Raw genomic sequence first — 23,095 nt, forward strand, 5'->3', positions numbered from 1 at the left:
CACCTCTAGTTCACATAAGACTATCCCCACCCCCCGCCCCGCCTGTGGAATGGGTGTCTGTCCCAGACTGTTCCATTGCCTCATCTCTCTTTCAGCAGTTTCATTACTGACACACCCTAAAGTAGAATAACGGTTGCTAGAATAAGAAAGGAAAGTTCTTTTAAAATCTTGGACACCTTGAAGATAAAAAGGGCTATCTATTCAATTTTGCATTTAAAAAATATGCACATTCCTTCCCTAGTCCATTTCCCTTAATATTAGGTTTATTATTATAACAACTCTGAGAATCATACTAAAGTTTCTATAATTGATCTAAGATCCTTGGAAAAATTTCTGGCAGGTTATGCTCTGGGGTCAAGAAGACCTCAAAGTGATTTTAAAAGAAAGTACGGATGTGAGAGTTGGACAATAAAGAAGGCTAAGAGCCAAAGAACTGATGCTTTTGAATTGTGGTGCTGGAGAAGACTCTTGTGAGAGTCCCTTGGACTGCAAGGAGATCAAACTAGTCAATCCTAAAGGAAATCAACCCTGAATATTCATTGGAAGGACTGATGCTGAAGCTCCAATACTTTGGCCACCTGATGTGAATAGCCAACTCACTGGAAAAAACCCTGATGCTGAGAAAGATTGAGGGCAGGAGAAGAAGGAGGCAGCAGAGGATGAGATGGTTAGATGGTATTACCAATTCAACAGACATGAATTTGAGCAAACTCCGGGAGACAATGAAGGACAGGGAAGGAAGCCTGGCGTGCTGCAGTCCATGGGGTCGCAAAGAGTCAGACACAACTGAGCGACTGAACAACAAGAACAAAAAGTGAATTAGGAGTACTGGAGACCATCTCTTGCAGTTAATCTCTGGAAAGGGATTAACTTTATTCCTCTCAGAGGAATAAAAGCTGGTCACAGGGAAGCGCCTGACAAGAACTAGCAAGTGTCTGCTTTGTGGCAGGCAGGGTAAAGTCCTGGAAACAGACATGGTCCATCCCCGTGGAGCCTATCACCCAGGGTGGGAGACAGCCTGTCAAAATAAGGAAACAAACACCTAATTACAAACGATGAAAGTGGATCAGCGGTGCTGAGAGAAAATAAGAGGAGAAACTAACTTTAGACAGAGGACAAGAAAGGACCCCTTTGAGGAAGGAGCATTAAAGTTGAGACATGCAGGATGAAAAGATGCTGGCACTTCATAGTTGTTAATCCAAGCAAAAAGCCCATGATTTGGTGGTACAGCAAGGTGCGACTTGGGTTAAATGGAAAAACTCAAAGAAAATAACACACATATCTTTATATGTATGCATGTATGTATATAATCCACATATATATTCATATATATCTACCCATAAATTACATGGATTAAAACAAAAAATATAAAACACTTCGTTACCTCAGTTTCCTATTAAGTATGGCCTTTAATTAGGGTGGCCATTTAATTTAACATCCTAACCAGACCAGTTCTGAGTAAAAGAGAGATTTACTAATAATTACACCAGGGGGCTTCCCTGGTGGCTCCGTGGGAAAGAATCTGCCTGCCAATGCAGGAGACATGGGTTCAATCCCTGGTCCGGGAAGATCCCACGTGCCACAGCTAGTGAGCATGTGCTCCAGAGCCTGGAAGCCACAACTACCGAGCCCTCAAGCTGCAGCTCCTGAAGCCTGGGTGCTCTAAAGCCTGTGCTCCGCTACAAGAGAGGCCACTGCATTGAGAAGTCTGCACCGCAACTAGACAGTAGCCCCCACTTGCTGCAATTGGAGAAAAGCCCGTGAGGCAACAAAGACCCAGCACAGCTCAAAATAAATAAATAAGCAAATAATTTAAAAAGCAGCAAGCACACCAGGACAATATGTACACACAGGAACTGTCCCAGCAATCAGGACACACTGCATGTATGCATGCTAAGTCCCTTCAGTCGTGTCCGACTCTTTGCAACCCCATGGGCTGCAGCCCCCCAGGCTCCTCTGTCCATGGAATTCTCCAGGCAAGAATACTGGAGTGGGCTGCCATTCCCTTCTCCAGGGGATCTTCCTGACGCAGGGATGGATCCCACATCTACCTACATTTCCTGCATTGGCAGGCAGATTCTTTACCACTAGCACCACCTGGGAAGCCCCATCAGGACACATAATCACCTTAATTGTAACAGACTCCATGGAACACGGCAAGATGTCATGAAATACAGATCAGATGAACAATATTAAAATGTGTCTCCTTTAGTAAAGTTTTTAAAAGAAAAAAAAAAGGTTTTAAGAATTGAATTGTAAAAAAAAAAAAAAGAAATGAATCGTAAAAATCTAAAGTCCACAGAAGATTTTGTCCATGTGAAGCAACATCCTATTAAACAAACTAGTGAGCCTGTGCTTACAAATTAAAGGATACAAATTAAAGAATGATGAGTAAAGTATTAACATAAGGAATTAACTTCTAATAGGACCAGAAGCTTAAAGTAATATTTTCTTTAATTAAGAAAGCTAATCCTTTCTAAAAACATAAACCAACCCCATACAGACATTTCCGCACCAGAGTCTGCAGTACCACTTAGTCACTGCCGTTACTGGGAGACATTTGCAAAAAAACAAGATTTATATCCTTCTCTTGCTTCTATTCTTCCACCAAAAGGAATAATCCTCCATTATTAGCAATGCACTTAATATCTCCACAGCAACTAGTATAATTGGGGTGTTGTGGCAGGAGGATAATGAAGTGGAAAACCAAGTGATGGAAAAAACACTTACCCACAGCCTTGGCGGGAAAATAACTACCGAGAAGAAAAAAAGGAAACTTGCTAAAAAGAACCATTTGGGGGTTGCTTCAGTCAGTTGCGACTTGGCCTTTGAGATACTAAAGTATGCAAGGAGGCAAATAAAAGCTTTCAAAATGATGAACTGTATGGAGGAAGTGCAGATCATGCAAAAGAACTCTGAGGCAGGGAAGAGATGAGGTTCCTAAAATAGACAAGAAGTGATTTCCACAGGTTTTCACATGTGGCTCCCAGGAAGGTACAAGGGTACCAGGTAAAGGGAAAATGCCCAAGAGGGCATTAGAGCCAAACTAGCCTCCCAGACCAATCACTGGCCACTGGGGAGAATGGGGAGAAGAAGAGGGGCCATGCTGAGCAAATACGCCCTGAGCCCAGGCCAGACAGTGGCTGCGGAAGGCTGAGGGCAGCAGGTTGAGAATCAGGAAACCTGGGCTCTTTGCCGGCTTCTGCCTGACACAACGCAGGGGTAAATAATGCAGGCAAAAAAGGAGTATTTGAGAATACCCATTAGTTTAGAAACCATGTGTTGAGAGCCTCTATCATGCTAGGAAATTAAAAAAAATAATAATAAAAATTTTGCTCCTGAGGAGCTCAGTCTGGAAGAAACATAGTTTCAGCAGAAAATCATATTACAGTATGGTTGTCCAGTGACAGAGAAAGGCCTGACTATTCTGGAACAAAGAGGGGACATCTAGCCCATGGGGGTGATGGGAAGAAGGGAAAGAGTGAGGGGGAGGCTGGCGATCAAGGTACTTGTGCTTGAAATCAGTCCTCTAAAATGTCCAACAAGATCACCACGTAAAGGAATCCTCCACATTGTAAAACCCAACGAACACCGTGTTTTCACCTTACTCAGCTCGAGAACTCAGAACAGAACTGATTACTCCATCCTGCTTTACACATTCAATTTGGTTGGCATCTGGAACGCCGCCTACCTCGCTGGTTACTCCCAGGTCTCCCCCCACTTGATCTATTTATTAACTCTGTTAGTCTGCAGGGCCTAATCTCTGCCTCTCTTCTTGGCCTCCAAAATCTCCCCAGGTGATTCTAGACTTCCCATCACTTTATACAGCACTCCTCTGCTGACATAGATCTGACACACCGCTGGCCATGATCTTGTCCCTGAACGCAGTTTTCAGAATCACTGCTGGTTGTTTGACAACTCTCTCCATTAGGATGTCAACTGGGCAACTAGTTGACCAAAATAGAACCCTATTCGCTACAGCCCCCCCACCCAGCAAAATAAAAACCAGGATTTGTCCTTGATTTCTCCTACTTTGTCATTTCACCCATCCGAGCCTATCCAATCTTGTCAACTCTGTCTCCAAACCTCTCAAATCCATCCACTGCTCTCCATCTCTAATACCACCACACAGCTCCAGCCCACATCAGGTCATGCGTCTCTCCTTCTTTAAAAAAAAAAATACTTATGGATTTGGCTGTGCAAGGTCTTAGTTGCAGCATGCAGGAGCTTCGATCCTCATTGCAGCATACCCCGCGGGTCTCCAGTTGCAGCATGTGGACTCTTAGTTGTAGCCTATGGGATCTAGTTCCCTAACAAGGGATTGAACCTGGGCCCCCTGCGTTGGGAGCTCGGAGTAGTAGCCACTTGACCACCAGAGAATTCCCTGCCTCTCCTTCTTAGATCACTATACAATGCTTTCTCATTGCATTTGGAGTAAAACTTGTCGCACTTACAAAGCTGAGCTTCCCAGGTGGCACTAGTGGCAAAGAACTCGCCTCTCAAAGTAGGAGATAAGAGACACAGGTTCGATCCCTGGGTTGGGAAGATCCCCTGGAGGAGGGTATGCAACCTGCTCCAGTATTCATGCCTGGAGAATCCCATGGACAGACGAATCTGGCAGGCTATGGCCCCTGGGGTCACAAAGAGTTGGACACAGACTGGAGTGACTTAGCACACATGCCCCTCCTCACTGGGTCCTGCCTGTGCAAGTTCAACCTCTTTAATAAAACTTTCCTGACCGTGCTCGGGTAGGATCCCCCAGTCACTCTCAGCATATTTCCTTAAAAGAACTGGTCCAAGTCTGAACTGATCTTGTTTATTAGTTTTACTTGCTTATCATCTGCTCAGCCTCTCTTTTCAGCACTTTTTCCCCTCTCTCAACACATAAACTCATACAATCTCTGTTAAGGGTAGAAACTTTGATGATCTATTGCTCACTGAATCTAGAATCAAGAATAAAGTCTAGCAAACAGCAAATATTCAAAAATAGTGTTGGATGCACTAATCAATTTCAGAAGGAACCGAGGCGGGCTTGGGTCTAGTCTCAGCTACCTGTTTAGTATAGGTATTTGATGAAGTCAATATATTTATGAAATCCAAAGCAACCTATCTTGAGACCTCAGTGAGAGCATCAGCTTGCCCAGTGGCTGGGGGAATTTTTTGCCACAAAATCATCCATCATGATTTCCTTCCTCTGCATTTAGGTGATTTTTCTGCACAGAACTATACTCTCTCCTTCCTTCCTTCCTCCCTCGCTCCTTGCTTCTCTCCCCGCACCAACCTCTCACTTCTTATCCCTCTCTCTCTTCTTCTCTCCTTCTCATACTGCACCTGAGTCCTCTTACAGACTAATCTTATCTATTCCTGGCAGACTGATATTTGATATCAAGTAATGATTTCTCTGGTCTAGGCTTTAGAGTGGCCTTGCTTCCTAAATTGTCACAATAAGCAACTGAACAAGAACACAGATTAGTAAGCAACATCATACATATAAACAGGGCAAGGAAAGAGTGAAGACCAGGGCAGATACCACCACATCCCACTTATCACAGCTCACAAAGGTATATATGAGCAGCCATCCTTCCTATACACATGAATCTAATAATCTAAATATTTCACTTATAGGCCGAGGCACACCACTGGCACTGATATTCACAAATTTATATTACAGATAACCTTAGAGAGATATTTCACTGTACCGTTCAGCCTGTTCATTCATTCTTGCAAAAGGAACCAGAACCAGTTTTCTCTATTTATGCCAGGATATAATTCAGTTTATAAAACACAACACACTGAAGTCATGGATGATAACTATTAAGGGATGTTCTAAGGATAACCTCAGGTTCATGCAGGGTATTATTCCTTAAGGATAAGGCTGGTCAGAGCTTCAGTGCCTGGCAAAGCAGCCACTAAGCCCACGTGACTACTGAGCACCTGAAGCATGGCCAATCTTCAGCTCAGATGTGCAGTCAGTACAGAATACACACCGGATTTTTTGAAGATTTAGAAAGAAAGTCAAAATGTCAAGAATGTTTACATTAATATTAATATTAAATATGATAACAGTTTAATATGTTGGTTAAATAAAATGTGATCTTAGCAAAGTGGCTCCAAATATCCCATCTCCATGGTTCTAACAGTTTCCAATTTTTTTTTCTACTTCTACACGACACAGTCTATTCCCTCTGGGACAGAGGCTTCCCTGCTGGCTCAGATGGTAAAGAATCTGCCTGCAATGCAGGAGACCTGGGTTCGATCCCTGGGTCAGGAAGATCCTCTGCAGAAGGGAATGGTAATCGATTCCAGTATCTTGCCTGCAGAATTCCATGGACAGGGGACCCTGGCAGGCTGCAGTCCATGGGGTTGCAAAGAAACTGCTATAGATATAGATATAGATAACATCATCTAGCTAATGGTCACCCATATTTCTTTAAAATGACCAAAAATCCTTTATTATCCCTTATTTCATTTCTTAAGCAGGAAGATTCCCAAGATTTTAGTTCTTACTTACACCAGTATTATTTCTACTTTGCACAAAAGGGCAATCCTTAACTGATGCAAGCTGTCTCCAAATCACAATGTAAGACTGTTACTGGAGGATTCCTTAAAAAACAAAACCCCCAAACTAACCCCATTCATTATGATAATTCTTGCTACTTTAAATTTCCATAATGGACATGCTGATTCCAAGATACTGTCTACTCCAGGGTCTACAACCCTCTAGGTACTTACTACAGATGACTCAATGTATGATACTAATTTTTATTTGTTTTAATTCATTACATTTTGAAAAGTACTTGCATATAAGTGCTCCTGCTCTCAAAGAATTCATAATAACATTGCTGGGCAAGCAGAGCAAGTAACAGATTTTAAAAATATAAAGCAAGGGACTTCCCTGGTGGTCCAGTGGTTAAGACTCCATGCTTTCACGGCAGGTGGTGTGAATTTGATTCCTGGTTGGGAAACTAAGATCCAGCAAGCCAAGCGGCATGGCCAGAATTTTTTTTAAAAGAAAAGAAGTAAAAGGACTCTGACCTCACATCTGTCAGAATGACTGTTATCAAAAAGACCACAAATGTTAGTGAAGATATGAAGGAAAAGGAATACTTGCACACTGCTGGTGGGAATGTAAACTGGGGCAGCCACTGTGGAAAACAATATGGAAGTTCCTCAACAAAATAAAAATAAAGCTACAACACAATCCAGCCATCCCACTCCTGGGTATATATTTGAAAATGAAAACACTAATGTGAAAGGATACAGGCAGCCCAATATTCATAGCAGCATTATTTACAATGGGTAAAATACGGAGGCAACTTAAGCGCCTATCAATAGACAAATGGATAAAGAGGTGAGATAATGTACATATGATAGAATATTACTCAGCCATAAAAAGAAGGAAATTTTGCCATCTACAACAACACAGATGGACCTGGAGGATATATTATGCTTAGTGAAATAGGTTGGACAGAAAAAGACCAATCTTTTATGTTATTACTTATATATGGAATCTAAAAAAACAAACTAGCAAAAAAACAAAACAAAAAAGAAATGGGCTCACAGATATAGAGAATAAATTAATGGCTACCAGTGGGGAGAGAGAAGGAGCAAGATAGGGATAGGTGACTAAGAAACACAACCTACTATGTATACAATAAAAAAGCTATAAGGATATGTTGTGGCTTCCCCAGTGGCTCAGCGGTAAATAATATGACTGCATTGCACGGGTTTGATCCCTGGGTCGGAAAGATCCCCTGGAGAAGTGCATGGCAACCCACTCCAGTATTCTTGCCTGGAGAATCCCATGGACAGAGGAGCCTGACAGGCTAAGGTCCAGGGGTCACAAAGAGTCAGACAAAACTGGAGCCACTGAGCATTCACACATGTAAGGGTATATTGTATAGCACAGGGGATCTCTTAAGAAACCTGTATGCAGGTCAGGAAGCAACAGTTAGAACTGGACATGGAACAACAGACTGGTTCCAAATAGGAAAAGGAGTACCTCAAGGCTGTATATTGTCACCCTGCTTATTTAACTTATATGCACAGTATATCATGAGAAATGCTGGACTAGAGGAAGCACAAGCTGGAATAAAGATTGCAGGGAGAAATATCAATAACCTCAGATATGCAGATGACACCACCCTTATGGCAGAAAGTGAAGAAGAATTAAAGAGCCTCTTGATGAAAGTGAAAGAGGAAAGTGAAAAAGTTAGCTTAAAACTCAACATTCAGAAAACTAAGATCATGGCAGTTGGTCCCATCACTTCATAGCAAATAGATGGGGAAACAGTGGAAACAGTGGCTGACTTTATTTTTCTGGGCTCCAAAATCACTGCAGATGGTGATTGCATCCATGAAATTAAAAGATGCTTACTCCTTGGAAGGAAACTTATGACCAACCTAGATAGCATATGAAAAGCAGAGACATTATTTTGCCGACAAAGGTCCATCTAGTCAAGGCTATGGTTTTTCCAGTGGTCAGGTATGGATGTGACAGTTGGACTATAAAGAAAGCTGAGCACCGAAGAATTGATGCTTTTGAACTATGGTGTTGGAGAAGACTCTTGAGAGTCCCTTGGATTGAAAGGAGATCCAACCAGTCCATCCTAAAGGAGATCAGTGCTGGATGTTCATTGGTAGGACTGATGTTGGAGCTGAAACTTCAATACTTTGGCCACCTGATGCGAAGAGTTGACTCATTGGAAAAGACCCTGATGCTGGGAGGGATTGGGGGCAGGAGGAGAAGGGGACGACAGAGGATGAGATGGTTGGATGGCATCACCGACTCAATGGACATGGGTTTGGGTGGACTCCGGGAGTTGGTGATGGACAGGGAGGCCTGGCGTGCTGCAGTTCATGGTGTCGCAAAGAGTCAGACACGACTGAGCAACTGAACTGAACCGAACTGAACAGGGGATACAGTCAATACTTTATAATTACTATAAATGGAGTATAATCCATAAAAAATCTGAATCACTACATTGTATACCTGAAAGTAATATACTATACCTCAATAAAAAAACTAAAATAAAATAAAAGAAATCTGGAGTCAAAACTCAAGCAATAATGCCCACAGCCATCACCAGCATCATATGCGGACCATCATTTTACCCCAAACAAATGCAAGGCTATAAGGACTGCCACGTGGGGTGCAGAGCCACATTTCTGTTACGCAAATCTGATGAAAGGCTAAGAGACTCGACTTGCTCTGGAATCAAGACGACTTCTTTTCTTGTTTTCCTAAAACGTTGATACAGCCTTTTAAAATGGACAGTAATATTTGTGTGCTGTGCTGTGTTCAGTTGCTTCAGTCGTGTCTGACTCTTTGAGACCTATGGACTGTAGCCTACCAGGCTCCTCTGTCCATGGGATTCTCTAGGCAAGAATACTGGAGTGGGTTGCCCTGCCCTCCTCCTGGGGATCTTCCCAATCCAGGAATCAAACCCATATTTCTGGCAACTCCTGTATTTCAGGCAGGTTCTTTACCCACTGAGCCACCTTGGAAAGCCCATTCACTTGTATACCAATATACAAATGCATGGAATTATCAAAAGCTAAGTCCTTCTGCCCTAAAGTGGTTCAGTTTACACGCAAACTAAAACAACCTCTGAAGTGCAAACACTGCTATACCTGACCTGTCCATATAATAAGTCCTGAGATTAAGCAGCTCTCTCACAGGGCTGGCATAAAGGGAAAAAAAATCAAAGCACTGATTGTTCCAGTAACTGTCTGTATTATCAGTTTCCTGTTGCTGCTGCATAAGTTACTATAAATTCATCGGCTTAAAATAACTCAAATTTCTTCTCTTACAGTTTGAGAAATCAGAAGTCCAAAAGGGGACTAGGTGGATTAACACTGAAATGTCAGCAGGACTGTGCTCCTTTCTGGAGGCCCTGGGGGAGAATCCATTTCCTAGCCTTTCCAAGCTTCTTAGAGGTCATGTACTTCCCTTGGTCCATGGCCCCTTCCATCTTCAAAGTTGGCAATAGCTGTTCAGGTTTTTCTAATGGTGCCAACTCTCTGATTCTGACTCTTCTCCTTCCCTTTTCCACTTATAAGGACCCTTGTGATTACACTGGGTCTCCCCAGATAACCCAGGATAGTCTCTGTATCCTGTCTGCTGATTAGCAACCTTAATCCCTCCTAGCCACGTAACATAACAGATTCATTGTTTCAGGGGGTTTGGATGTGAACATCTTTGGGGTACCATTATTCTGCCTGCCACCGTGTCCAAGAGTAATTAGCAAACATTTAAAGAAACCTCACATGTTCAAGCTATTCTCTTACAATAAGGATTTTTAAAATATTTTAATTTACAATAAGTGAAAGCCTAAAACTTAAAATAAGTTATATTAAAGCAGCAGGAATAGGTTCAGTTGAGTGTACTGATCAGGGGACTGGGAGAAAGAATTCACTGCTGCTTTTCCAGACAAAACACCCAAGCTGATTGAGCTCTCACAAGCTCATACAGAAAAGTTTGATGATACCATATCATCAATATATTTCAATAGCGACACAAAAGTATGACCTAGCTGTAGTCCTCTACATGGTAAATCATAAGGAGTTGATAGCATGTATGGACAGGTGTAATGTTCCTTTGCTAAAATTGCATGTGCAAGGACAAAATTAGACCCAAAGTGTGAGATACATGCTAGATTTCTACAAACGACAGTGCAGTGCTTAGACACCACAGCCAAACTGTCCACTTTCAAGACCCAGGCTTGCCTCATACCAGCTGTGTGACTGTAGGCAAGTAACTTACAAAAGACTTGCCTACTGTGTCTCAAAAGAGGATTCTTAAAATGGGGGTAATAACATCTGTCTCAGAGTGTTGAAGGAGGAACAGATGAAGAAGAGTTCTAAGTGTTCAGAGCAAATCCTGGCACATAGTGAGCACTTTAAGTATTTGGAAAATAAAACTGTAAATGTTCCTGCTTGATGCTTATAAACTTTTATGCACACACACACACACACACACACACACACACAAATGTTAATTTAACAGAAAAAAAAGTGCTCTTTGCTGATACTAAAGTTTGGGAGCAACTACTGGGGCAGTCATAACTGGATGGTTAAAGAATGCAAATCTCAGAAAACAGTAGCAGCTGTGTTGGATAAGCCGTCTCAGGGCCTCCTAAAGAAAGATGCCCAGCATACTGTCCAGGGAGGACAGTAGGGTCTGTGATCCTTAATGGCCTTGGCACTTTCTGGGACAGTGGTGCTCATGGTACAATACTCCTCAGAAGGCTGAGCTCTGAGGGACAGTGGTGTTGTGCTCACCATTGCTACCAGCATCTGCTGAGAGGGCTGGCATATTGTGATGGCAGCTTGGAAGGCTTTTCAGCGCTCACAGCTGATGTTATACACTTCTTATGAAAGTTCCTGAATGCAACGGCAATGCATGATCAATTTAAAAAATTTTATTTTAACCCCGAAAGAAACGAAGAGGAGAGGGTGACAGATAGGACCCAGACCCTACATTAGAGGCGAGATGTGACAAATGGTCACTCCATTACCTAAAAACACGTTAACAATGAGAAACAATTTGATCCTTGAGACAAGAGGAATGAATCCTTTGTTTTAAAAGTGAGAAATAGAGTCTATATGCAAAAAGTGATGTCTGAGCCACCAAATACTGACAATGAACCGAGCATTATCCTCAGTGTTTTACGCACTTTATAAAGTAGTATGATTCATAGTTACCTCAGGAAGTAAATACTATCTTAGTCCCATTTCACAGCCAGGAAATGGAGATTCATCGCAGGAAGTTGCTCATAGTCACCTAATGGTAAGGGGTGTTTCTGGGTCATAAATCAAAGCTGGCCTGAGTAAGCCTACGGGGCCTTCGTCTCTCTGGCGTTACTTCATGGCCTGAAGGCAGCACAGACCACAGAAACATTCCAGGAGATGAGGTGGTAGACATACAACCACATATCAAACTACATCCCCTCAAACCTCAAACCTGTTGTACCTCCAAAGCTGGTGGAGAGATTACAGAACACCTAGGGGATGACTGGGCAGAGCGTGGGCATGAGAATCAGCGGGTCCTGCCCCTCGTCCTACCAGCTTCGCAGCCTCAAGCACATTAATCTTTCTAAATTGTTTCCCTATTTCCACAGTGGAGATAATACAATTTCTATTGTGCACGGCTGCCTGAAAATAGAGAATGTGATTTAATCTTCTCTAGAACCTAACTCAAGAGTACTCACCAGTGTTTAACCATCACTATTTCACTGTACTATCTCCGGCTTCTATGTCTGGTGAAACTTGGAGAACTAACTTGTTCAGTTCAGTTCAGTCGCTCAGTCGTGTCTGACTCTTTGCGATTCCTTGGACCGCAGCACTCCAGGCCTCCCTGTCCATCACCAACTCCCGGAGTTTACCCAAACTCATGCCCATTGAGTCAGTAATGCCATCCAACCATCTCATCCTCTGTTGTCCCCTTCCTCCCCCGCCTTCAATCTTTCCCAGCATCAGGGTCTTTTCAAATGAGTCAGCTCTTCGCATCAGGTGGCCGAAGTATTGGGGCTTCAGCTTCAACATCAGTCCTTCCAATGAACACCCAGGACTGATTTCCTTTAGGATGGACTGGTTGGATCTCCTTGCAGTCCAAGGGATGCTCAAGAGTCTTCTCCAACACCACAGTTCAAAAGCATCAATTCTTTGGTGTTCAGCTTTCTTTATAGTCCAACTCTCATATCCATACATGACCACTGGAAAAACCATAGCCTTGACTAGATGGACCTTTGTTGGCAAAGTAATGTCTCTGCTTTTTAATATGCTGTCTAGGTCAGCATTGGGCACCTCTCTGTCTTAAAGGTTCAGCTTCATTTTCACCTACTGTTGCCAGGCTTTTCCTGAAAGGTCTTCACTTCTCACTGGAGGTGGGCTGCTACCTAGAGGTCCCTGGCAACCCAGTTAGCTAAGTGATGCCTGATCCAAAACCACTTATTCATTAACACCTTTTCCTACCCCTAAAGGAAAACTCATTCCTTCACACTTTCTCTAGTCAGATCAGACTACCTACTTAAAGTACTCCCAGGTAAGGAAAAGTATCCTTAGCCCATCTGGGAGGGGTTCCTGCTAAGAGGTGCTTCCCAGGATGCTTCTCATCAGCCGAGCAGGTCAGAGAGGCCCCTAGCATGCATTTTCACTCCTGGGAGGCCAGATCCTCCAGGATCACAAGAGATCCCAGTTTCAACAGCAGGAGCTGAATCCCAGCAAGCCTTGGGATTACGTATGTCTTCCCAAGGGGCACAGAATCCGTCCTTGGCACATCTGCATCCTTCTTTCCATATCTGTTTTCCCATCTCCAGGACAACTCCTCCCTCGAGTCCCTCCCATTTATGGGAAAGCTTTTTTTCCAAAGTTTGACTCATCGAGTATTTTGCATTTCTAATCATCTTAATTGAAAAGAGGTAATTAGAGGGACTTCCCCAGTGGTCCAGTGGTTAAGAATCCACCTCCCAATGCAGGGGAGAAGGGCTCGATCCCTGGTCCAGGAAGGTCCCACCCTCGGAGGAGCAAGTAAGCCCGTGAGCTACAACTGCTGAGCCTGAACTCCAAGAGCCTATGAGCCGCAACTACTGAAGCCCACTTGCCTAGAGCCTGTACTCCACAATAAGAGAAACCACCACAAAGAAAAGCCCAGGCACTGCAACTAGAGAGTAGCCCCTGCTTATAGCAACCAGAAAAGCCCGCACGTAGCAACAAAGACCCAGTGCAGTCATAAAGAAATAAATAAAACAAAAGCCAAAAAGAGGTGATTAAATTCTAGAGTTGATACTCATCTCCTGTTGTGGTTGCTCAGTCACTAAGTCATGTCCAACTCTCTGCAACCCCATGGACTACAGTATGTCAGGCTTCCCTGTACTTCACTGTCTCCTGGACCTTGCTCAAACTCACGTCCATTGAGTCAGTGATGCCATCCAACCATCTCATCCTCTGTCACCCCTTCTCCTCCTACCCTCATTCTTTCCCGGCATCAGTCTTTTCTAATGAGTTGGCTCTTCATATCAGGTGGCCAAAGTATTGGAACTTCAGCATCAGTCCTTCCAATGAATATTCAGGGTTGATTTCCATTAGGATTGACTGATTTGATCTCCTTTGTGTCCAAGGGATTCTCAAAGAGTTTCTCCAACACCGCAATTCAAAAGCATTAATTCATCAGTGCTCAGCTTTCTTCATGGTCCAACTTTCACATTCATACATGACTACTGGAAAAACCATAGCTTTGACTATACAAACCTTTGTTGGCAAAGTAATGTCTCTTTTTTAATACACTGTCTAGATTTGTCATAGCTTTTCTTCCAAGGAGCAGGTGTCTTTTAATTTCATGACTTCAGTCACCATCCACAGTGATTTTAGAGCCCAAGAAAATAAAGTCTGTCAGTTTCTACTTTTTCTCCATCTATTTGCCATGAATTGATGGGACCGGATGCCAGGATGTTAGTTTTTTGATTGTTGAGTTTGAAGTCAGCTTTTTCAGTCTCCTCTTTCACCCTCATCAAGAGTCTCTTTAGTTCCTCTTCCCTTTCTGCCATTAGAATGTTGTCATCTGCATATATGAAGTTGTTGATTATTTCTCCCAGAAATCTTGATTCCAGCTTGTGCTTCATCCAGCCTGGCATTTCACATGATGTACTCTGCATTTAAATTAAATAAGCAGGGTGACAATATATAGCCTTGACGTATACTCTTTTCCCAATTTTGAATCAGTCCTAGTTTTTCATAAATATGATGCCTCCAAGTCCACAGTTTCAATTGGACTGCATTTTGCCCTTATACAGGTATTTATCAAGCACTTTCTTGTGTAAGCAAGTCCTGTCAGGTAAACTTAGAGTTAAGGATATCCTGGAGTGAGTATTTCAGCTCAGTTTCACAATTTTGCCTGAGGTGAAGCCCTAACACTTGGGTATCTCCCTTTCTGCCCTAAATGAAGCTCCTTCATTGGAAGGACTGTTGCTGAAGCTGAAGCTCCAAAACTTTGGCCACCTGATGCAAAAAGCTGGCTCATAGGAAAAGACCCTGACGCTGAAAAAGATTAAAGGCAAAACAAGAAGGGAGTGGCAGAGGATGAGATGGTTGGAGAGCATCACCAGCTCAACGGACACGAATCTGAACAAACTCTGGGAGACAGAGGACAGAGGAACCCAGTGTGCTGCATCCACGGGGCCGCAGAGAATTCGAGACTACTCAGTGACTGCACAGCCGCAGCGAAATGAAGCTCACACAGGCACGACCAGGCGGAGACACGCTGACCTGAAGGTCGTCTCCAGTCTTTTACCGCTTTTGACTTTTAGTAACTCGCTGTCTTTTCCGACACTTTGGCTTCAAAATTCTCTTTCATCTCCTTTTATGCCCTCCCCTTTAACACTTTTATTATGTGGCTTTACTCTTTTTAAAGAGTACAAGGGATTCACTGAAAGAAAACATATAAACATAAGACAAACACTCAATCCAGCTAATGTTGCTTTAAAAAACAAACTAAGAACATGTACAAGTTTGTTTGAAAGTTTCAAGTGACACCATCAAGCTAAAGACACAAAATTCTGAGGCTGAACTTTAAACTGCAAGCAAATGATCATATAGGGTGTTACAGAAGGGAAAACCAATCATCAAATAACTGATTATCCTATTTATACTGTAATTTTATTAGCTGTTTCTTTAAATTCTGCTTTGAATTAATAATTATTGTTAGGAATTAATAAATTGAACTGATCTGAGTTTCTATATAAAAAGGCTGAATTGAATACTACTCATTTTCCAACATCCTTTATCAAAATCATGAGGATAAGGTAATGTGCGCTGGATATGGAAACATACACCCAAAAGAAAAAAGCATGACTGAGTATCAAAGACAGAGAAATATTTAAATGAACATATGCTTTATACCTATAATAAAAGCTAGCTAATAGATTTTGGGAGGGGGGGGCACTTGGATTAAATCAACTGGAAAATGTCTTAGCAATGATACACTTTTTAAGAGATCAAAGAACAAATGTCTAGGATTTTCTTTTTTTGGCCACACAGCATGTGGGATCTTAACTCCCCAAACAGGGATCAAACTTGTACCCTCTGCATTGGAAGCAGGGAGTCTTAACCACTTGACCACCAGGGAAGTCTCTAAGATTTTCATTAAAGATGACCTATTTAAAAATGAAAGAGCTTATTCTAAACCTGGTGATAAATCTGCCTAATGTAATATCTGCAAAACGTAATCTGCCTATCCTACTAAGTACCAAGGATGTAAGTTGTAGAAGCAGAATTTCTTTTCTGAAATACGTGTGGAACCTGAATTTCTTTTCTGAGATACACACAGCAGCACTATTTACAACGGCCAAGACATGGAAACAACCTAAATGGAATGGCTAAAGATGAGACACATATTTACAGTGGAATATTACTCAGCTATAGAAAGAATGAAATAACACGATTTGCAGCAACAGAGATGAACCTAGAGATTATCATACTAAGCAAAAAAGTCAGAAAGACAAAGACAAACACCACATGATACCACTTATATGTAGAATCTAAAACAAGATGCAAACGAACATATCTACAAAACAGAAACAGGCTCAAAGACATAAATTACAGATCTGTGGTTGCCACGGAAGGAGGGAGAGTAGGGAAAGGAAGGATTAGGAGTTTGGGATTAACAGCGCAATTTATTACATATAGGACAGATAGACAATAAGGTCCTGCTATATAGCACAGAAACCTATATTCAATATACTGTGATAAACCATAATGGAAAAGAATATGAAAAAGAATATATATGTATAACTTGGTCACTCTGCTGTACAGCAGAAATTAACACAACACTGTTGATCAACTATACGTCAATACATTTTTTAAAAATTCTTTTCTGTCTGGCAAAGTCAGTACTGCTCCATTCTGCTATATTTCCCCATAAAAGAAGTTCAGCTCTCTGTCTAATAGCAATAATAAAAACACAAATAGTTCTTTAAGAAAGCCTCTGTGTTCCATTTTCATCAGATAATCCCTTGTGTAATGAGCTATGGACCTATTGTGCAGCTCCACAGAGAATGTTGATCCTATTGCTGAAATCTTATGAGAAACACTAAAGGAACATAGAAATTAAAACAAAGTTTAGAGAAAGGAGAAAGTTTTCTAATCCTGAATATGGGGGGGGGGGGAAGGGCACATAAATTAAAGATCAAAATTCACTTTTAAAAATGCAAAATGACTAAAATAATCATGAGCTGCACACAGATACAGCCAGAAGAATATTTACTGCAGAACTGTTTAAAATAGTGAAAACTAGAAACTTAACTGTCCAACAATAGGGGACTGCTTAAGATGTAGTCATTCAACTGAAAACTATAAAAGATGTCGTTTAAGCATATATTTTAGTGATATAGAGGCATCCATATTTGGATGGGGATTTAAAAAAAGAGAAAACAGTATGTAAAGAATTCCGTAGAGAATAATTTTCTAGCTTTGTAACTTTAGGAAAGTTAATTTCTCTAAATCAGCCTTTTCCTCCATAATCACACCTAACTCATAGGGCTGGGGTGAGCATAACAGGGGATCCTAAATGTATGCACTAACTGGCACATTGCCTGGCTCCGAGTAAGCACAATACAGGTGAGAAAGGATTTAAGAATATAACACTAAGAATTTTCTGGGTGGTGGCTGATTTGATTACCTGGTACTTTTAAACCTCTACAAGTAACATACTATTTTTTTTTTTTTTAGTTCTATACTACTTACGAGGAAAAATAAACTGAAATACTATTCACACACAGTGATTATTCTCTTAAAATTTAAAACAGTGCTTTCTTTCCTCACAGTAAGTAAATCTTGGTTGAACCGATTTTACCCCTCAGATTTCATTTAAATGAGTCTGCTCTGATATGTTTTAAATTATTTAAGGTCTAAATTTGTCTATAATATTTTTACTGGGTAAAGCAAAGCATACTTACATTGTTCAGCCTCATAGCTTATAAGCCCCAATTCAGCATACTTTAGATAGCAATGGACCTCAAATTATGAGTGGGAGACAGCCTATCATGGCCTAGTCACTTCTGACTTCCTTCCAATTCCCTCCCTACCTCTCTCCTTTTGACTCTTTCTTCCTCTCCATAATCAAAGCTGAGGGGCTATTTCTACCAGACTGAAAGCCAGCTACAGTGCCTCCTTCATCTTAGCATTGCTAGTAGCCAGCACAGTGGCTGGAATATAGCAGCTGCTCACTAAACGTTCACCAACTGAACAAATACCTGATAATTGTAGCTCAGGATGGAGGCTTCAGGGGAATTGGATAAAAGTGAGTAGGCTACTCTAGTCTGAAACTGTCTAGAAGTCTCAGCAATTCTTCCTTTTTTAAAAAGAAAACAAACAACATCTCACTTCAAAGTATCACTTCTCTAAAAAGTTCTCATTTGTGGAGAAGGAAATGGCGATCCACTCCAGTATTCTTGCCTGGGAAATCCTATGGACAGAAGCCTGGCAGGTTACAGTCCATGGGGTCACAGAGAGTCGGACATGGCTTAGCAACAAAACAAAGAGTAAGTACATAGCTTCCTATATCTGATGTCAAAATACCGATCGTAAACGTTTTCTATTGTTATAAATTGCAAACTTTTTAAAGCTTCTTGAAATGAATAAAGGTTAAGCATGAAAAAAAAGTTCTCATTTGTATTCCAATGTCAATTTTCATAGATGTAAGATTATTTCTATTTTTTCCCTGTATTTTGTTTAAATGTCCCACAAGAATTCCAGAGAGTTTAAGTAAATTGCTCAAAGTAACACAGCCAGTAAGTTACCACTCACATAGCCTTAGGTCTTCTGGATTCTGATGACCAGATCTTTACCCATCACGGGTTGGGGGGGGGGGGCGGGGAGGATTCCCTGTGACCTTTGACCCTAAAAGTTGTAGATACAGTAAAAACAAATGTTTTTAATATAACACCTGAACAAAAGCTCCTATCCCTCCAAATATTTCCTAGAGACTTTTATAAAATTCTGTGAAAAGAGAAACCGAGGACGAGAGGCAGTAACCCAAAGGTGTCCAAGTGTTTCACTCCATGTTCATAAGTCAACCAGCTCTACTTAAAAATGAAACTAGAGAAATCAAATTAAACATTAACTCGTTAAAAAAAAAAAAAAAACACTTCAACCAGACTATTGTGAAGTGAGACAAGCAGCAAAGCAAGGAAGGAAAGGACTATATTTTTGTACTGATTATTTTTTTAAGACAAAAAAAAACAATTCAGGGTAAAGTAGAGAGTTCTCCACACATCCAAGCTAACTCCAAATTCCATTTGTCACTTTCAGCCACTGCTCTGACTCTGTTTAAAGAGTGAACGACAGTTTCCCTAATACCGTGTGGGAACCCCAAATCTTTCTGGTATCCAAAAGGAAGCATTTAACTTCCTGAAAACCGCCTGCAATGCCGGAGACCTGGGTTCGATTCCTGGGTCAGGAAGATCCCTTGGAGCAGGGAAGGAATGCTACGCACTCCAGTATTTTTGCCTGGAGAATTCCACGGACCGAGGAGCCTGGCAGGTTATAGTCCATAGGGTCGTCAAGAGCGGGACACGACTGGGCCACTAACACACACACACACCGAATCTTCCGGGTGTCCACAAGGAACCATTTAACTTCCTGAAGACGTTACCACACTCTGAGGAGCCCGCCAAAGGATTTCACACGCTAAACCTCAGCCCACCAGGTCTATAAGTAGGAAATTTTGTGGAAATTAATGGATGATTGCCTATGCCAGCTGGAACACACTATTTATCCATAAACAGTTAAAATTTGTTGAGGTCGGCTTCACGCCAGACATCATGACAGGTCTTCTGAGCTTTAATCCTCATTATTATCCTCTGAAGTAGTTATAGTCCCGTTTTGCTGGTTCAGAGTGTTTCATGTAACTGAGAACCCACCGATAATAGATGAGACTAGGAGTGAAACCAAGGATTTGAAAAGTTCAAAATCCACGCCTACCCAGAGACACTAAACAACTGAATCTCTTCAAAAATTTAACATACGTGTCGAAACGATTTTATGGTCTTATTAGAGCAAGCAAGACGAAACAGAATGGTAAAGGTTGACATAAAAAAGAGATGACAGAACCTAACATTAGAGTTGTTTTAAGGCATTGCCGCGGGCTATTAACTATCCGTACCTCAAAGTAGGAGGCAGGTCCGCTCCTACGTGCGCTGAAACAGCAGACCTCCCTTTCCTAAGGAGTAACTCTGGAATGCCAAATGTTGAAAGGTTTCAGTGCGGGGAGCCCAAATCTGGGCTCTTTCTATTCACACATCATCGGTAAGTGCCTCTCAAAAGAGCTTCAAGGCAGTCCCTCCTCCAGCTCCGGAACTTCAGCACTGACCTCCAGAGTGGCTCTGGACAACCTACGGTTCAATCTGGGTCCTTTCACCAGCAGGACCGAGTTACCCGCAATGACTGCAAATGAATGAGTAGAACGCTCGGAGCAAGGAGGCGAAGACACACGTCCATCCTCTACCAGGCAAAATCAAGGAAGGATGCCCTGGGGCGGGGCGACTGGGGGCCGAATTAGAGCCACGTCCGCGTTCGCAGTCCACCCTCCCTTCCCCGCGCCGCGCCGCTCTCCAGCCCATCCTCCTCCCCGGCCCCTCCGGTGCTCCTTACCCGCTCTCAGCCGTGGCTCCAGACCTTCCCAGCCCGAGGCACTAGCTCCCGGGCCGGGGTCCGCTAGGGGCCGGAGCTGGCTGCCGCAGCCGCCCCCGACTGAAGCCCCTGGAAAGTTTCCTCGGGGATCGAGCCCTCTCCCGCCTCGGCCCCACCAGGCAAGCCGCTCTCCGGGTCGCTCCCGCAGCTGCCGCCTCCGAGGCCGCTCTCGGCGGCGCTGCAGCACCGCCCGGGCTCGGGCGGCCGAGGAAGGCTCCGTGCGCGCCGAGGGCGGGGTCTCCCCGCTCGGCCCGCTGCGCGGCGCTCCGTGTTTACCGCGGCCCCGCGGCCCGCTCTCCCCGCCCGCCGGCCTGCGCGCTCCTGACATCATTCATTCTCTCACACCCTTGCCCGCCCACTCCATTTCCAAACAGTGACTCACTCGGCGGCGGCCGCTCCCCGCGGCCGTGGCTCCCCGGGCGCAGAGCGGAGCTCGAAAAACCGGTGCGACTTCTTAAGAAGGGAACCTTAGCCGACTCTCTCTTCTCCTAGCCCTTAAAGGTGCAGGGAAGGAGGGGCTTGGCAGGCTGGGCAGATTGGCTCAGGCGGGGAAAGCTGGAGCCGACCTCCCTGAGCGGCGACAAGGAACGATCTGCCAAAGTTCGTGGGGTGCCACTCCCTGCAACTTTCAAGGGTGGGGCCGGGCAGACGTCCCCCCACCCCCGCACTTCGCCTTTTTCGGGAACTGCTTCCTGTCCGCGCGAGTGGACTTGGGGCACCGGCGGTTACTCACGGGGTATTGCCCGGGCCTAGGTCAAAGAGGTGGGGTTTCCGAAAGTCACAGGATTGCCCGGCAGGGTTAGTCGTGGGTCCCTACGATGATTAACTCTAGATGTGAGCTGGAAGGATTCTCCAAGTTAATGAGGCTAATAATACTTTCCCTTAGGTGACTAACTACAGTGTCATAAGTCCTGTTAATTGATTTGCTTCTCGTTAAGGATGAAAAACAATAACCAAAATAAACAGTGGAAGAGTATTTCTTTGCTCAGCTGAACACTGCGCTTTTCCGCAGGTTTTTGGAGCACAAGGCACTGGGTGAGGTTTCTTTGATGAACTCAGCAGTTATGTTTTTAGCAGGGGTGTTGCCTTCTTTAAAATGGTCAAGGCTCTGCATTTTTTGGAGTTGCTATTCATACACCTGCTGGGCAGTTTTCAGAGTAAACGATCACTGCCTCAGATTCCAAGTAGGATGAAATCAGAGGGAATTTGGCCAAATCTTTATTGAATTTAATTGACAGCTATGTTTTATGTTAATTTCTACTTTAGGACAGGGTAATTATGTTTAGGATTTGCAGTGGCTTATGGGTGATTCCATATAATCAACAAAAATAATCCAGAGGCATGTCTTAGTGGCCAGTGTAGAAATCGTGGAGATGAACAATCATCTGTTCATGATAATTAAACAGGATGGTAACAGAAAACCAAACAAACAAACCATGCATAACAGTCCCAAAACAGACAACTGTATGATGTTGTCACTAGTGGAGTCTCCCTGAAATGAAAATGCTCCTGAAATTAACCAGAAGTTCAACATCACTGTTGTGGAAAATGTACATTTCAAGGTACAGAAAGGTAGGAACTCCAGAAGAGAACACCAACAATCGAAATTTATTTTCCTTGGGCTTATGTTTCCTTTTCAATAGGAATTTGTTTTTTTTTATAAAACCCAGGCATTTTGCCCAGAAGGCACTAGCAAATGGAATTGGTTTGCTAGGATGCAAAGTAAATAGAAATTCAAACCAACAGATTTTACAGACAATCACAGATGTAACCAGAGGCTTGCATGTCCTGTCCACTGATAACACAGAAGGACTAGATTGAAATGTGTAGCCACAGGCAAAGTTTGATTAGTAGTCCACCTATTCCCTACTTTATGACCCAAATGTCCAGACATTATAGAAATATGTTTAAATAAGATTTTCTACAGATCTCAAAAACTAATGTTGTGGACTTTGGGGTCTACGTACATGGCTAAAGTGAAAAAGCTCAAAAGAAGGCCTGCCATCCTATGTGTCTTGTTGCAGATGTAAATTCTGTAGCTTTGTCATACAAAGGTCACTGAATATATGGGAGACTGTTTAATGGGTGCTTTTGCATGTGTAATTACTATTGTGTCTCAGTTTAAATACTGTGAAATAAATAATTAAGTGATTTTATTATACCACTTCAGTATCTTCTAGTAAAAGTAATAATATAATTGTGATAGAGTTCCATGAAGTTTTTCCATTATACTCTTTATCAACATATGAGAGGACTTCCTTGACGGTACAGTGGATAAAAATACACTGCCAATGCAGGGGACATGGGTTTGATCCCTGGTCCTGGAAGATTACACATGCTTCAGAGCAACGAAGCCCGCATGCCGCAACTACTGAAGCCCGCATGCCCTAGAGCCCTCACACCAGGACTA

The 23,095-nt window shown here is 42.8% G+C and overlaps 1 protein-coding gene across 5 annotated transcripts in view; it reads right to left on the reverse strand.

Moving 5' to 3' along the window:
* The window catches only part of SGMS2 (sphingomyelin synthase 2), a 91,768-nt gene extending 70,467 nt beyond the window's left edge, over positions 1 to 21,301 (reverse strand). For 2 of the 5 annotated variants that reach the window (XM_070452244.1, XM_070452241.1), the window contains exon 1: positions 21,068 to 21,301. The gene's annotated coding sequence lies outside the window, so the exon portion shown is untranslated. Of the gene's footprint in view, positions 1 to 20,158; positions 20,346 to 20,646; positions 20,903 to 21,067 lie in introns of those variants that run through there. The other 3 variants (XM_070452242.1, XM_070452239.1, XM_070452243.1) reach the window with 2 other exon arrangements.
* Between the last annotated feature and the right edge of the window lie 1,794 nt (positions 21,302 to 23,095).

The sequence above is a fragment of the Odocoileus virginianus genome, chromosome 21 (assembly GCF_023699985.2).
Source record: "Odocoileus virginianus isolate 20LAN1187 ecotype Illinois chromosome 21, Ovbor_1.2, whole genome shotgun sequence".
NCBI lineage: Eukaryota > Metazoa > Chordata > Mammalia > Artiodactyla > Cervidae > Odocoileus > Odocoileus virginianus.